Source organism: Quercus suber, unplaced genomic scaffold, assembly GCF_002906115.3.
Source record: "Quercus suber isolate HL8 unplaced genomic scaffold, Cork oak 2.0 scaffold_852, whole genome shotgun sequence".
Classification (NCBI taxonomy): Eukaryota; Viridiplantae; Streptophyta; class Magnoliopsida; order Fagales; family Fagaceae; genus Quercus; species Quercus suber.
Window position 1 is genome coordinate 222,275 of NW_027070282.1, and position 13,204 is coordinate 235,478.

Consider the following 13,204-nt stretch of genomic DNA (forward strand, 5'->3'; position numbering starts at 1 on the left):
TTTTACTAGAAATTCAAATTATACATAGTATTCACTTAAACTTTTTTTAAACTATATGTTTTTAAAATATGTAATGGTTTCTAATTATATATATATATATATATATGTTTAGAATTTAATTGGTTGTGGACTCTTTGATTTTTGCACCATTGTAATAAATTAATTGATTAATTACCCAAGTTTATTAATTAATTAAATTAATATGCAAAACGTGTGATAGCACAAACAAATCATTAATTAACTAAAGTATGCAGCATAAATTAAATTGACACGGTGATTTGTTTACGAATGGAGAAAACCTACACGACAAAAACCTCACCAGGTGATTTTAAGATCACCACTCCCGAGAATTCACTATTATTACAACAAGCGGCAAGTAAAGAAATCTCAGTACGTTATACCAATCTACAGTTGAACCCTTACTCCAATACCCAATTGGACTTGTTCTGTAGTGACAATCTTTCATTTTCAATGCACGGCTCCCCAGTTGTGACTAACCAATAAATGCGTGGATCCTAGTATGCGACTTGATCATCAACGTGAGAAAGATGTTGGCTGCAAAGTTTTTCAGTTCATCACACGATGAAGATCACGAAACTCCTCGGTCACAAAACCCTACAGTGCACAAGCACAGCAACTTCTTCAAGAGAAAGATAAACTAGGACAAATTCTGTCTCTTGTCACAATTTGCATGAATAAAACTTTGCTCTACACTTGTGTAACTTGTGTCACCTTTTACAGCCCTCAAAATAATCCTTATATACGTTTAGGGTTGTAAGAAAAGAAAACCTAAACACATACTCACGAATTAGAATGAAATTAGTTATGAAAAACTGAATTTCATAAACCTCAATAGATAGCCATCTATCGAGCTAGCTGTCGAGCCACAGGTTGAAACAGCTTTTAAACCTCAATAGATTCTAGCTGTCGAGTTTTAAAATCCAGCACTTTCTCACTTAATTCTTGGATAGACTTGCATGGATTTAACACTTAATCATGAAACCTTGTTCCACGAAGTATTAAACACATCTTAGATCTACCTAATTACAAGTAAAGTACGTTTTGTCAAAAAATTAGCCAATTACATAAAATATTGACATATATTCTTAATATGATTCACATATATCATAACACCAATAATTTACTTGCCACAAAAATTAAAACTCAAATTGATTTGTAGCAAAAATTGGACTCCAATTGAAATCCAATTTAGAATCTAATTAGATTTAGACTTTTCGATTTTTATACTCAATAATTTACTTGGCACAAAATTAAAGATTGAATAGGACATGTGGCGCAAAATTGAAAATCCAATTAAAATATAATTTAATTTTCTCTGAGTTTTAGTTATTAATATATATATATATATATATATATATATATGTTGAGTTGAGGCTTAATGGCTATGAGAAAATGTTTCATTTTTTCACCCTAACGATCACAAGAGCATATTTACTAAGATGTTCTTGTCAACCTCTTAGACCTAATTCTCCTAAAAAAGGAATTAGTGGAGCATTGCATCAATTTAGTCCTAATTAGTTTAAAGAATTTAAAAATTAGTTTTAAAAAAATGATAAAAAGGGATGATGCATTTTGTTTATATTGTTATTTATTTAGGCAAGATGTTGGTTATTGACCGGGAGATCAGTAGTTTAATAATTGTTTGGTTGTGTACTTTGAAAAAGATGTAGATGATAATATTGATAATGAAACTATTGTACAATGATTTAAAAATATGAAAACTTGTAGAGGAAATTTTTAAGACTTTATTTATTTGTGAGTTTTTTTTTTTTATTCAAGTGTTTTTTTTACTAAATTTTGTTTAATATAAATTTCTTGATGACTACCCTAAAAAAAATTCTTGGACTCATCACTAACTTGTACTAGTCATCTAATAATAGATGTGTGGTTCAAAATGATGAAATTTACCATATTTATATAAATAAAATAAAATAATAGGCACAACACAAATCAATAAATTGTAAAACCAAGTTTGAAATTGGATTTTTTTTTTAAAAATCAAATAAAAAACTAAGAAAAATCCATAGTTAAAATGTCACTTAGAATCCGAGCACCAAGTCCTACACTTCAAATAAATTATTTTAAGGACAAATTATACTTTTTCACTCTAAATTATCACTTCAATTATGCTTAATCCCTTAGCTATCAAAATGCTGCACAATTTTAACTTATCAAAGTTATAACGTATAACGGAATTTAGTATTGAAATATCAATTTATCCCTTTCTCTACTGATAAGGATAAAATTGTAAATATGAACACTCACTAATGGAAAGGCATAGAGCGACAATTCCAAACAAACCCGTCAGTCTTACTTGTGTCCATTAACAAGTGACAACAGTAGGGAGTCTGTAGCTCTAAGCTGACAAGGTCAACTTGGGGAAGATGGAAGGTTGACGACACTAAGCTGAAGGGGATGCACAAGATTGACGGCTCTGACATGACCTTAACTTGGCATCCACACATGCATGTATAAGGAAATATCTTGTACCCCACGCTTAGTGTTAGTCGAAAAGACTCCTACAAGGAAAGGATTCCGCAAAATACGCTTATGAGGATTCCTATAAGGAAAAGACTTCTAAATCAAGAAAGATATATCAACCCTCTACTACTATAAAAGCCCCAAAACCCTCACTAGCCAAGGTATGCATAATTCCCCCTAGCTTTAGCACTCTAGAGTTGTGAGAAGTTCTAACTTGACCTTTGGAGGGTACTTAGCCGGCATCACACCGGTGCTCTCTGTTAGGTCTTCTCTTTTTGTGTTATGCAGGTATCGTTTTGAGCATGTGAGGACCGTGTGACTTACTGCTGATTTTTCTGCATCATCAATTGACGCCGTCTGTGGGAACTCGTTCACACTTAGCGACTTGTAAGCCATACGAACGCTTCCCGAACAAAGAGTTGCATGGTACTTACTCGCTCGATAGCGACCATCAACAACGTTCAAGGAGATGAACCATGTGCAATTGCCCTCGAGAGACAAGTTCAGACTCTTGTAGCTGCCGTGGAATGCCTCACCAAGCCAAACCACGATCTGGAAGAGCAGCTGCGTCAAAAGAACGTAGGACATAACACTTAGGAGGAGGACCAAAAAGGCACTAGCGCTGAGAGAAGAGACTAAGAGGGGCCGGAAGGTAGCAACACTCGAAGCAGACTAGAACGACAGGAGATGAGCTGCCTATTTGTCATAGATANATATATATATATATATATATGTTGAGTTGAGGCTTAATGGCTATGAGAAAATGTTTCATTTTTTCATCCTAACGAACACAAGAGCATATTTACTAAGATGTTCTTGTCAACCTCTTAGACCTAATTCTCCTAAAAAAGAAATTAGTGGAGCATTGCATCAATTTAGTCCTAATTAGTTTAAAGAATTTAAAAATTGGTTTAAAAAAAATGATAAAAAGGGATGATGCATTTTGTTTATATTGTTATTTATTTAGGCAAGATGTTGGTTATTGACCGGGAGATCAGTAGTTTAATAATTGTTTGGTTGTGTACTTTGAAAAAGATGTAGATGATAACATTGATAATGAAACTATTGTACAATGATTTAAAAATATGAAAACTTGTAGAGGAAAATTTTAAGACTTTATTTATTTGTGAGTGTTTTTTATTTTATTTTATTTTTTTTTTATGTTGATATATTCAAGTTTTATTTTTACTAAATTTTGTTTAATATAAATTTCTTGATGACTGCCCTAAAAAAAATTCTTGGACTCATCACTAACTTGTACTAGTCATCTAATAATAGATGTGTGGTTCAAAATGATGAAATTTACCATATTTATATAAATAAAATAAAATAATGGGCATAACACAAATCAATAAATTGTAAAACCAAGTCTGAAATTGGATTTTTTTTAAAATCAAATAAAAAACTAAGAAAAATCCATAGTTAAAATGTCACTTAGAATCTGAGCACCAAGTCCTACACTTCAAATAAATTATTTTAAGGGCAAATTATACTTTTTCACTCTAAATTATCACTTCAATTATGCTTAATCCCTTAGCTATCAAAATGTTGCACAATTTTAACTTCTCAAAGTTATAACGTATAACGGAATTTAGTATTGAAATATCAATTTATCCCTTTCTCTACTGATAAGGATAAAATTATAAATATGAACACTCACTAATGGAAAGGCATAGAGCGACGATTCCAAACAAACCTATTGGTCTTACTTGTGTCCATTGACAAGTGACAACAGTAGGGAGTCTATAGCTCTAAGCTGACGAGGTCAACTTGGGGAAGATGGAAGGTTGACGACACTAAGCTGAAGGGGATGCACGAGATTGACGGCTCTGACATGACCTTGACTTGGCATCCACACATGCATGTATAAGGAAATATCTTGTGTCCCACGCTTAATGTTAGTCGAAAAGACTCCTACAAGGAAAAGATTCCGCAAAATACGCTTATGAGGATTCTTATAAGGAAAAGACTTCTAAATCAAGAAAGATATATCAACCTTCTACTACTATAAAAGCCTCAAAACCCTCACTAGCCAAGGTACGTATAATTCCCCCCCAGCTTTAGCACTCTAGAGTTGTGAGAAGTTCTAACTTGACCTTCAAAGGGTACTTAGTCGGCACCACACAAGTGCTTTCTATTAGGTCTTCTCTTTTTGTGTTGTGCAGATATCATTTTGAGCATGTGAGGACCGTGTGACTTATTGTTGATTTTTCTGCATCATTAGTTGACGCCGTCTGTGGGAACTCGTTCACAATTAGCGACTTGTAAGCCATATGAACGCTTCCTGAACAAAGAGTTGCATGGTACTTACTCGCTCGATGGCGACCATCAACAATGTTCAAGGAGATGAACCATGTGCAACTGCCTTCGAGAGATAAGTTCAGACTCTTGTAGCTATCGTGGAACGCCTTACCAAGCTAAACCACGATCTGGAAGAGCAACTGCGTCAAAAGAACGCATGACATAACACTCAGGAGGAGGACCAAGAAGGCACCAGCGCTGAGAGAAGAGACTAAGAGGGGCCGAAAGGTAGCAACGCTCGAAGTAGACCAGAACGGCAGGAGATGAGTTGCCTATCCATCACAGATACGGCTCCACCGCACATTGTCACAGAGATGCAGATGATGAAAGAACAGATGGACTTTATGATGAACGCCCTTAGAGGGCGAGTGTCTGGTGACTTCGATGACTTGGTCCACCGAACCGATTCGCCGTTCACCATGACTGTCAATTCCTTCCCCCTTCCACCGAAGTTTCGTATGCCACAGTTAGAAAGCTATGATGGAGCCAAAAACCCCCTAGATCACTTGGAATCCTTCAAGACCCTGATGCACCTTTAAGGAATGGTAGACGAGATCATGTGTAGGGTTTTTCCTACCACGCTGAAGGTCCTGTGAGAATTTGGTTCAGCAGGCTAATGCTTAACTCCATCAGTACCTTCAAGGAGCTAAGCGCTCAGTTTGCTTCACACTTTATTGAGGGGCATAAGTATAAGAGGTCTACTGCATGCCTAATAAGTATCAGGCAACAGGAGGTTGAGACACTGAGGTTGTATATAGCCCGCTTTAACAAAGAAGCGCTTTTAATCGATGAAGTTGACGATAAGATTTTCTAGCCGTTTTCACAAATGGGCTACGAAAGGGTAAATTTCTATTCTCACAATATAAGAATGACCCAAAGACTATGTCGGATGTGCTTTACAGGGTGACCAAATACATGAACGCAAAGGACGCACTTTTGGCTCGAGAGGAGAAACCCAAGAAGAGAGAAAGACAAGAAGATATATGGCAAGATAGGGGGCGAAAGATGGCAAGAACTAGAGAACGTAGGGATGATAGGTGTTCTAAGCCCCCTGCAGGGAGGTTCATGAGCTTTACCCCACTAACTACGTTGATTGACCGAGTCCAAATGCAAATCAAGGACGAAGGAGCCCTGACTTTTCCCGACAAGCTGAAGGGAGATCCCAATAAAAGGTTTAGAGACAAATATTACCATTTCCACTAAGACCGCAGTCACGACATAGCCGACTGTTACAACTTGAAATAGCATATCGAAGCACTCATTAGGTAGGGAAAGTTGCAGAAATTCATAATAGGGAGAGAGTGGATCCGCCTCTTCAAGAGCAGGACCCTGACGGGAAAACGAATGTCCCAAGCCACCCTTAGGAGACATAAGAATGATTGTAGGAGGCACGACGACTACCGGCTCGTCCAAAAAGGCTCGAAAAACTTACCTCAGGATGGTTCAAAATGTTTAGTTAACGGGCGTCGTCTCGAAGATGGCGCTGATCTGCAACCCCATTATTGGCTTCACTGAAGAAGATGCTCGACGCCTCCACCACCCACATAACGATGCACTCGTTGTTAGCATCCGAGTAGGAGACTATAACATGCACCGGGTCTTGGTCGACAACAGAAGCTTTACAGACATCCTCTACTACCTGGCGTTCCAACAGATGCGGATTAACAGAGAATGTCTAACCCCAACCAACACTTCGCTTTTTGGATTTGGTGGAACAAAAGTGTACCCTTTTGGTGCAATCACATTGCCTGTAACAGTCGGAGATTATCCTCAGCAAATCACTAAGGATGTAACATTCCTTGTTGTTGATTGCTCCTCCACCTACAACACCATCATAGGACGACCTACCCTTAACTCGTGGAATGTTGTAACTTCAACCTACCACTTGATGATCAAATTTCCCACAAAGTATGGAATAAGGGAAGTACGAGGAGATCAAATAGTCGTGCACAAATGTTATATTGCGATGCTGGAAATGGATGAGCATCTACAAACCATGAGCATAAAAGAACAGCGAATGGGGGTGGAACCTATAGGAAAGCTCGAGGAGATACCTCTTGACGACTCCAACCCAGACAAAACCACCCGAATTGGCACCCTTGCCAGCCCAACGGTTCGCTTGGTGCTTGTAGCTTTCCTCAAAGAGAACCAGGACGTGTTTGCTTAGAGCTATGAAGACATGTTAGAAATCGACCCTTCAGTCATGGTACGCAGGTTAAATGTGTCATCCTCTTTTTTGCCCATTCGCCAGAAGAAGTGAGTGTCCATCCAAGAATGAGACCAAGCGATAGCGGAAGAAGTCAACAAGTTACAAGAGACGAGCTTCATCAAGGAAGTATACTATCCCGATTGGCTAGCAAATATGGTAATGGTCAAGAAAGTCAACGGGAAATGGAGAATGTGTGTGGATTTTACGGACTTAAACAAAGCGTGCCTCAAGGATAGCTACCCTCTCCCTCGAGTCGACATATTGGTAGACTCTACAGCTCAACACCAACTACTGAGTTTCATAGACGTCTTCTCAGGATATAATTAGATCCGGATGGATTAGGCGGACCAAGAAAAGACTTCATTTGTTACTAGCCAAGGCCTCTTCTATTACAAAGTAATGCCATTTGGCCTCAAGAACGCAGATGCAACGTATCAAAGGCTCATAAGCAAGATGTTCACAAACCAGATCGAAAGGAATGTTCAGGTCTACATCGACAACATGCTAGTAAAAAGCCGAAGGGAGGATGACCACCTGCTGGATCTCAAGGAAACATTCAACACCCTTTGCTCCTACAACATGAAGCTTAACCCGAGTAATTGTGCATTTAGAGTGACGGCAGGAAAATTCTTAGGTTTTATGGTGTCTCAAAGAGGTATCGAGGCCAACTCGGACAAGATTAGAGCCATAGTAGAGATGCCCCCCCCTCCCAAAGAATGTAAAAGAAGTGCAAAGTTTAAATGGTAAAGTAGCCGCCCTGAACAGGTTCGTATCAAGGGCAACGGATAAATGTTTACCCCATTTTCACACGCTAAAAAAGTCTTTTGAGTGGACTGGTGAGTGTCAGCAAGCGTTCGAAGATCTAAAAGCTTACCTCTCTTTCCCACCACTGCTAAGTCCTTCACAACCTAGGGAAGAGCTCTTCCTCTATTTGGTCATCTCCTTGGCAGCTGTCAACGTGGCCTTAGAGAAGAAGACAAGATTCAAAAGCCCGTATACTACACCAGTTGGGCACTTTGTGGTGCAGAGGAAAGGTATCCACTAATAGAAAAGCTCGACTTCCCTTTGGTTACGGCAACCCGCAAGTTCAAACCATACTTTCAAGCCTACATGGTGGTTGTCTTGACCGACAAGCCCTTGCAACAGGCAATGAGCAACCCTGAAACTGCTAGAGAATTGGCACTATAGGCGATAGAGTTGAGCGAGTTTGACATTCAATATCGCCCACGTACTGCCATCAAGGGACAGGCTATTACAGACTTTATAGCGAAGTTCACCAATGGGGAAGACAAGGGGGCAAATGAGTGCCCTCAATGGAGTATACATACAAACGGATCATCCAACAAACAGGTTGGTGGAGTAGGTGTCGTGCTTATTTCCCCTGAAGGAGACAAGATTGAATATATGGTTTGCCTCGACTTCCCTACCACCAACAATGAAGCCAAGTATGAAGCACTAGTGGCAGGACTCAATCTCACCAAAGTGGCAGGAGCTGTAAATGAGATTCTTCATTATGACTCTCAGGTGGTCACCAACCAAGTAAACGGGGATTATGAATGCAAGGGCGAAAGGATGAAAAAATACCTAGAGCAAGTAAGGAGAATGGTGAACGACTTACAGGCCAAGATCTTCCAAATCCCTAGAGGTGAAAATGAGCAAGCCGATTGCCTTGCCAAAGCTGATTCCACAGAACATATGATTGCCCTTGATAATGCACTCTCTTTTGTTCAGCTTTCTCCATTAATAGATTCTGTCGATGTGCAGAAGATAGGTTCTGAAAACGACTAGACCACACCATTGGTCTCCTACTTGAAAAATGGCATCTTACTAGAAGGGAAGGAGGCCGCAAGAGAGCTAAAGGTCCAAGTAGTGCGATTCGTTTTAACAAAGGACGTCTTGTACAAAAGAGGCTTCTCTCGCCCATACCTAAGGTGTTTAGGTTTAGAGGAAGTGGACTACGTTAGGAGAGAAGTTCACGAAGGGATCTGTGTAAACCATTCAGGGTCATGATCGTTGGTACACAAACTAATTCGAGCAAGGTACTACTGGCCCACCATGCAGAAGGATGCCCAAACTTATGCCAAAGCCTGCCACAAGTGCCAAAAATTCAGTAATTTCATCAGACAGCCGTTCGAAGAGTTGACCCTAATGACAATCCTATGGTCGTTTGCTCAATGTGGATTAGACATCATGGGACCATTCCCAATAGTGGTGCAACAGCTGAAATTTCTTATAGTAGGCATAGACTACTTCACAAAATGGGTAGAAGCTGAAGCATTGGCCACCATTATGGAGAAGAACATATGAAACTTCGTCTGGAGGTACATCATATGCAGGTATGGGATCCCTAGAGTCATAGTCTCAGACAACGGAAAACAATTCAACAACGACTCTTTCCGGGATTTTTGCTCGCAGTTGGGGATTAGAAATCACTACTCCTCCCCTGCACACCCTTAAGCTAATGGATAGGTTGAAGTCACGAATCGATCCTTACTCAAAATTATCAAAACTCGGCTTGAGGGGGCAAAGAGAATGTGGCATGAAGAGCTGCCAAGCTTACTATAAGTGTACAGGACAATAGCAAGGACACCTATAGGAGAGACATCATTTCGGCTAACATACGGGAACGAGGCGGTCATCCCAGCCGAGGTTAGACTTACAAGCTATAAGGTGAACAATTATGATGAAAGCAAGAATGACGAGGCTGTGCGTTTACAACTCGATCTAATTGACGAAGTCAGGACGACAGTTGAACAAATACTCGCACGGTACTAGGATTGCATGGCTAAGCACTACAATTCCCGGGTCAGGCATAGAGACTTTCAGGTTAGAGATCTCATTTTAAGGAAGGTCATGGCGCTGCTAGAGACCCTGCCCATGGGAAGCTCAGCCCCAACTGGGAAGGACCTTACAAAATCACGTTATGGTAGAAGAAAGACACCTACCGCCTAGAGAAACTGGATGGACGGAAGCTACACCATCCATGGAATGCCGAACACCTATGGAAATACTACCAGTAGAGATTACAGCATGAAGAGCAACACCTTTTCATTTTTAGTTTACTTTAGTTAATTTTAACTACACTTCTCAATTTTCCCATTTTCCTTAGTTAATTTTTGTTATAATACTTTTTAAGCCTAAAGGGTAGGTCTTTTCTTCTAGAGAACTACTTTTTCTATGAATGCATGGTTTATCATAATAAGAGGAGTTTTATTCAAATATGGCTAGGGTGTTTATCTATAAAAATCATTAAGTTCATAAAATGGACAAGTTTATTAGTTCACAAAGTGGGCGGAACCATAAAGTGGACGAGTTCATTCCTCGAGGATGGACCATTATAAAGTCTGTAAAGCGGACGAGTTCACTAGCTTGTCCATAAAGTGGACGAGTTTAATAATAAGTCCATAATGTGGACAAGTATGAAGTCCATAAAGTGGACGAGTTAATCAAGTTCATGAAAGTGGACAAGTTTGTCCATAAAGTGGACGAGTCTATAAAGTAGACGAGTTCATTCCTGAAGGATGGATGAGTTTATTAGCAAGTCCATAAAGTAGACGAGTTTATAAAGTGGACGAATTTATCGGTCCGTAAAATGAGCAAGTTCTTTTCAGGAGAACAAGTTATGATTATAAAATTCACAAGACAATGGACGAATCCATAACAAGCGGATGGACCTAACTAAGCTGACAAATCCACGCAAACAGGTTCATCCCATGAGGTCGCTTATATTATAAAGACCATAACAAATGGATGAACCTATAACTAAGTAGATGGGTCCATAATTATGTACGTAAGTGGACGAATCAATATTATTAAGTCCTAATCCATGACTAAGCAGACGGCATCAATGAAAAGCCAAGAAATGAAAACATTAAATCAACAAAGTAAGCGTCCTTAGGTGGATGAGCCTATCATGCAAAAGTAGATGGGTTCGTCTCTAGCTTATGAAAACATTTCGTACGAGCACAAGGAATGAGCATATAGATCAACAAATAAGGAGCAACACATAAATACTGAAAGCGACGGATATGAAATACCATAAATAAAATAAAGTTTTTTTTACAATCAAAACCCAAAAAAAATGGAAGGGCATTAAACTGTCCAGAAATTAGATCAAATTTACAATAAAGAAAAAAGAAGAAGAAAAAGGACAAAATTCAGGAGGCTGGGGGGTCTTTTGGGATCTTGTCACCCTTGAAAGGAAGGTCTTGGGCTTCTTGAGTCGGAGGATTGTCAGCATTTGGAGGGTTGGACGACGACGTCAGAGGAATGACGGGCTTATCCACAGTAGGTTGGGCTAGAACGACACCATCATCCTTTGGATTTGCCTCGGACTCAGTGGAGTCGTCATTCTTTTCAAGAGTAGTGTCACCTACAGGTGTCGACGGTAAGGGGTTATCCATGGAAATCTTAGAAAAATCCAGGTGGGGGAAAGAGGATTTGACCTGTTTAAGGCAATCCTGCAACCTGTCACCATAATATTTGGCACAAGAATCGACGAATGATTGTGATGCCTTGAATTCCTTCACGGCATCAGCCTTGGCCGTCTCCACCTGACCTAGAAGGGCTGCTAACTCTTTCTCCGCCGTCTCCTTAGCTTCTTGTGCTTTCTTCCTCTGGCGACCCTCCTCCTCCTCCAATTTTTCTTTCAACTCCTTCACCTCTTAATTAAGAGTACGCATGGCACTCTTATATTGATCCTGCCCGTCAGTTATGTTCTTGATATGCTTATGCAGACGGGTAATCACCCTTTCCTTGGCTACACCCCTATTTTGCAAAGCTTTCATACGAACCATCACCTACAAGACAGGATAACCGTCAGCTATTAAGCATAAAGATGAAATAGATAAAGGAACAAAGGAAGAAGCATGCCCGAGCAAGGTTAAAAAGACTTGACACCCCCAGCTCATCCATCCCTTGCTCAACAGAAGGATCCATGTCCTTGTCCCTGATGATGGATCTCACCATCTCGAAGGCGTAGTCCTTATGAGTAAGGAGACAACGGTTAGGATTTTGAATGACGGGGCCTGACATCGTCATTAGCTCTTTGCCTGCCCCGTGCTTAAGCTTGGGGGGTGACGACTTCTTGGGAAGCTCCTCCCCAAGAGTGACGGATACCTTTTTGGATGGGCAGCCGTCCTTCTCGTCACCTTTCTTCTTAGTCGATCCCTTACTGACGGCCTTAGGAGCTGACGAGGATGCCCCCTCATTTTCCTTGTCCTTTCCCTCCTCTTTCTTACGAGCAGCAGCAGCCCTTACCTGCGCTCTCAGCCTAGCAGCCTCCATTTCTACAAAAAGGCAAATATGGATTGTTAAGGCAAGTGATGGCTTTAGGAAAGCCGATGGAAAAAGGAAAAGGGCTAAAATAGGTGACTCATGACGACGGGAGTAATCGTTGAGACGACGAGCTTCTGGTGTTGGATCGGAACCCCTGCAGTAAGCGTGAAGAGTGTCGAGTGTAATAAGATCCTGACACTTCTGCTCGTCCAAATGGATTTTTGTTACCCTACAAATGATAGCCTCCTGCTCGTTTGAGATATATGGACGAACACTAGCTAAAAGAAAACAAGAAAAGTAGACGATGTTAGAAACTTGTAACAAATAAACTGAAAGAAGTAGACGACATTAACCTAATGGGATTAACCTGAGTCCTTAACATAAGCCCAAGTGTTGTCAAAACCATGGGGCATCGTCTCTCACTCTTCCTGACGACACACCCAGTTCGTCCCTCTAACAAAGAAGTACCTGCCCTTCCAATTCCTATTGGAATCGGGCATATCAGATACTAGTCTTAGCTCTTTCTTCCTCGCTGAGAAGTGATATATTCCCTTTGATGAGACAATGTGTTGGGGACAGTAGCACCAGAAGAACTTGTCAAGAGTCAATTGACGGTTCCCTCCACTTAGGTGACCTTACAAAATCTCAGCCCCAATAAAAATCCTCCATGCATTGGGGGCGATTTGGCTGACGAACAACCTTAAAAAATTGGCCAACTGACGGTAAAGTGCCGTTAGAGGCAATCTCAACCCTACCGCAAACATGACATCATACATGCCGACATCCGCAGTCTTTCCTGTATAGCACCTCTTAGACTTCCCAGGGAGATGGATGGGGATGTTGTTTGGAATTTGGTATCGAGCATGTAGAGAATTGAAAATCTTGTCTGACATCGTCGGCAAGAAGTCATTAATT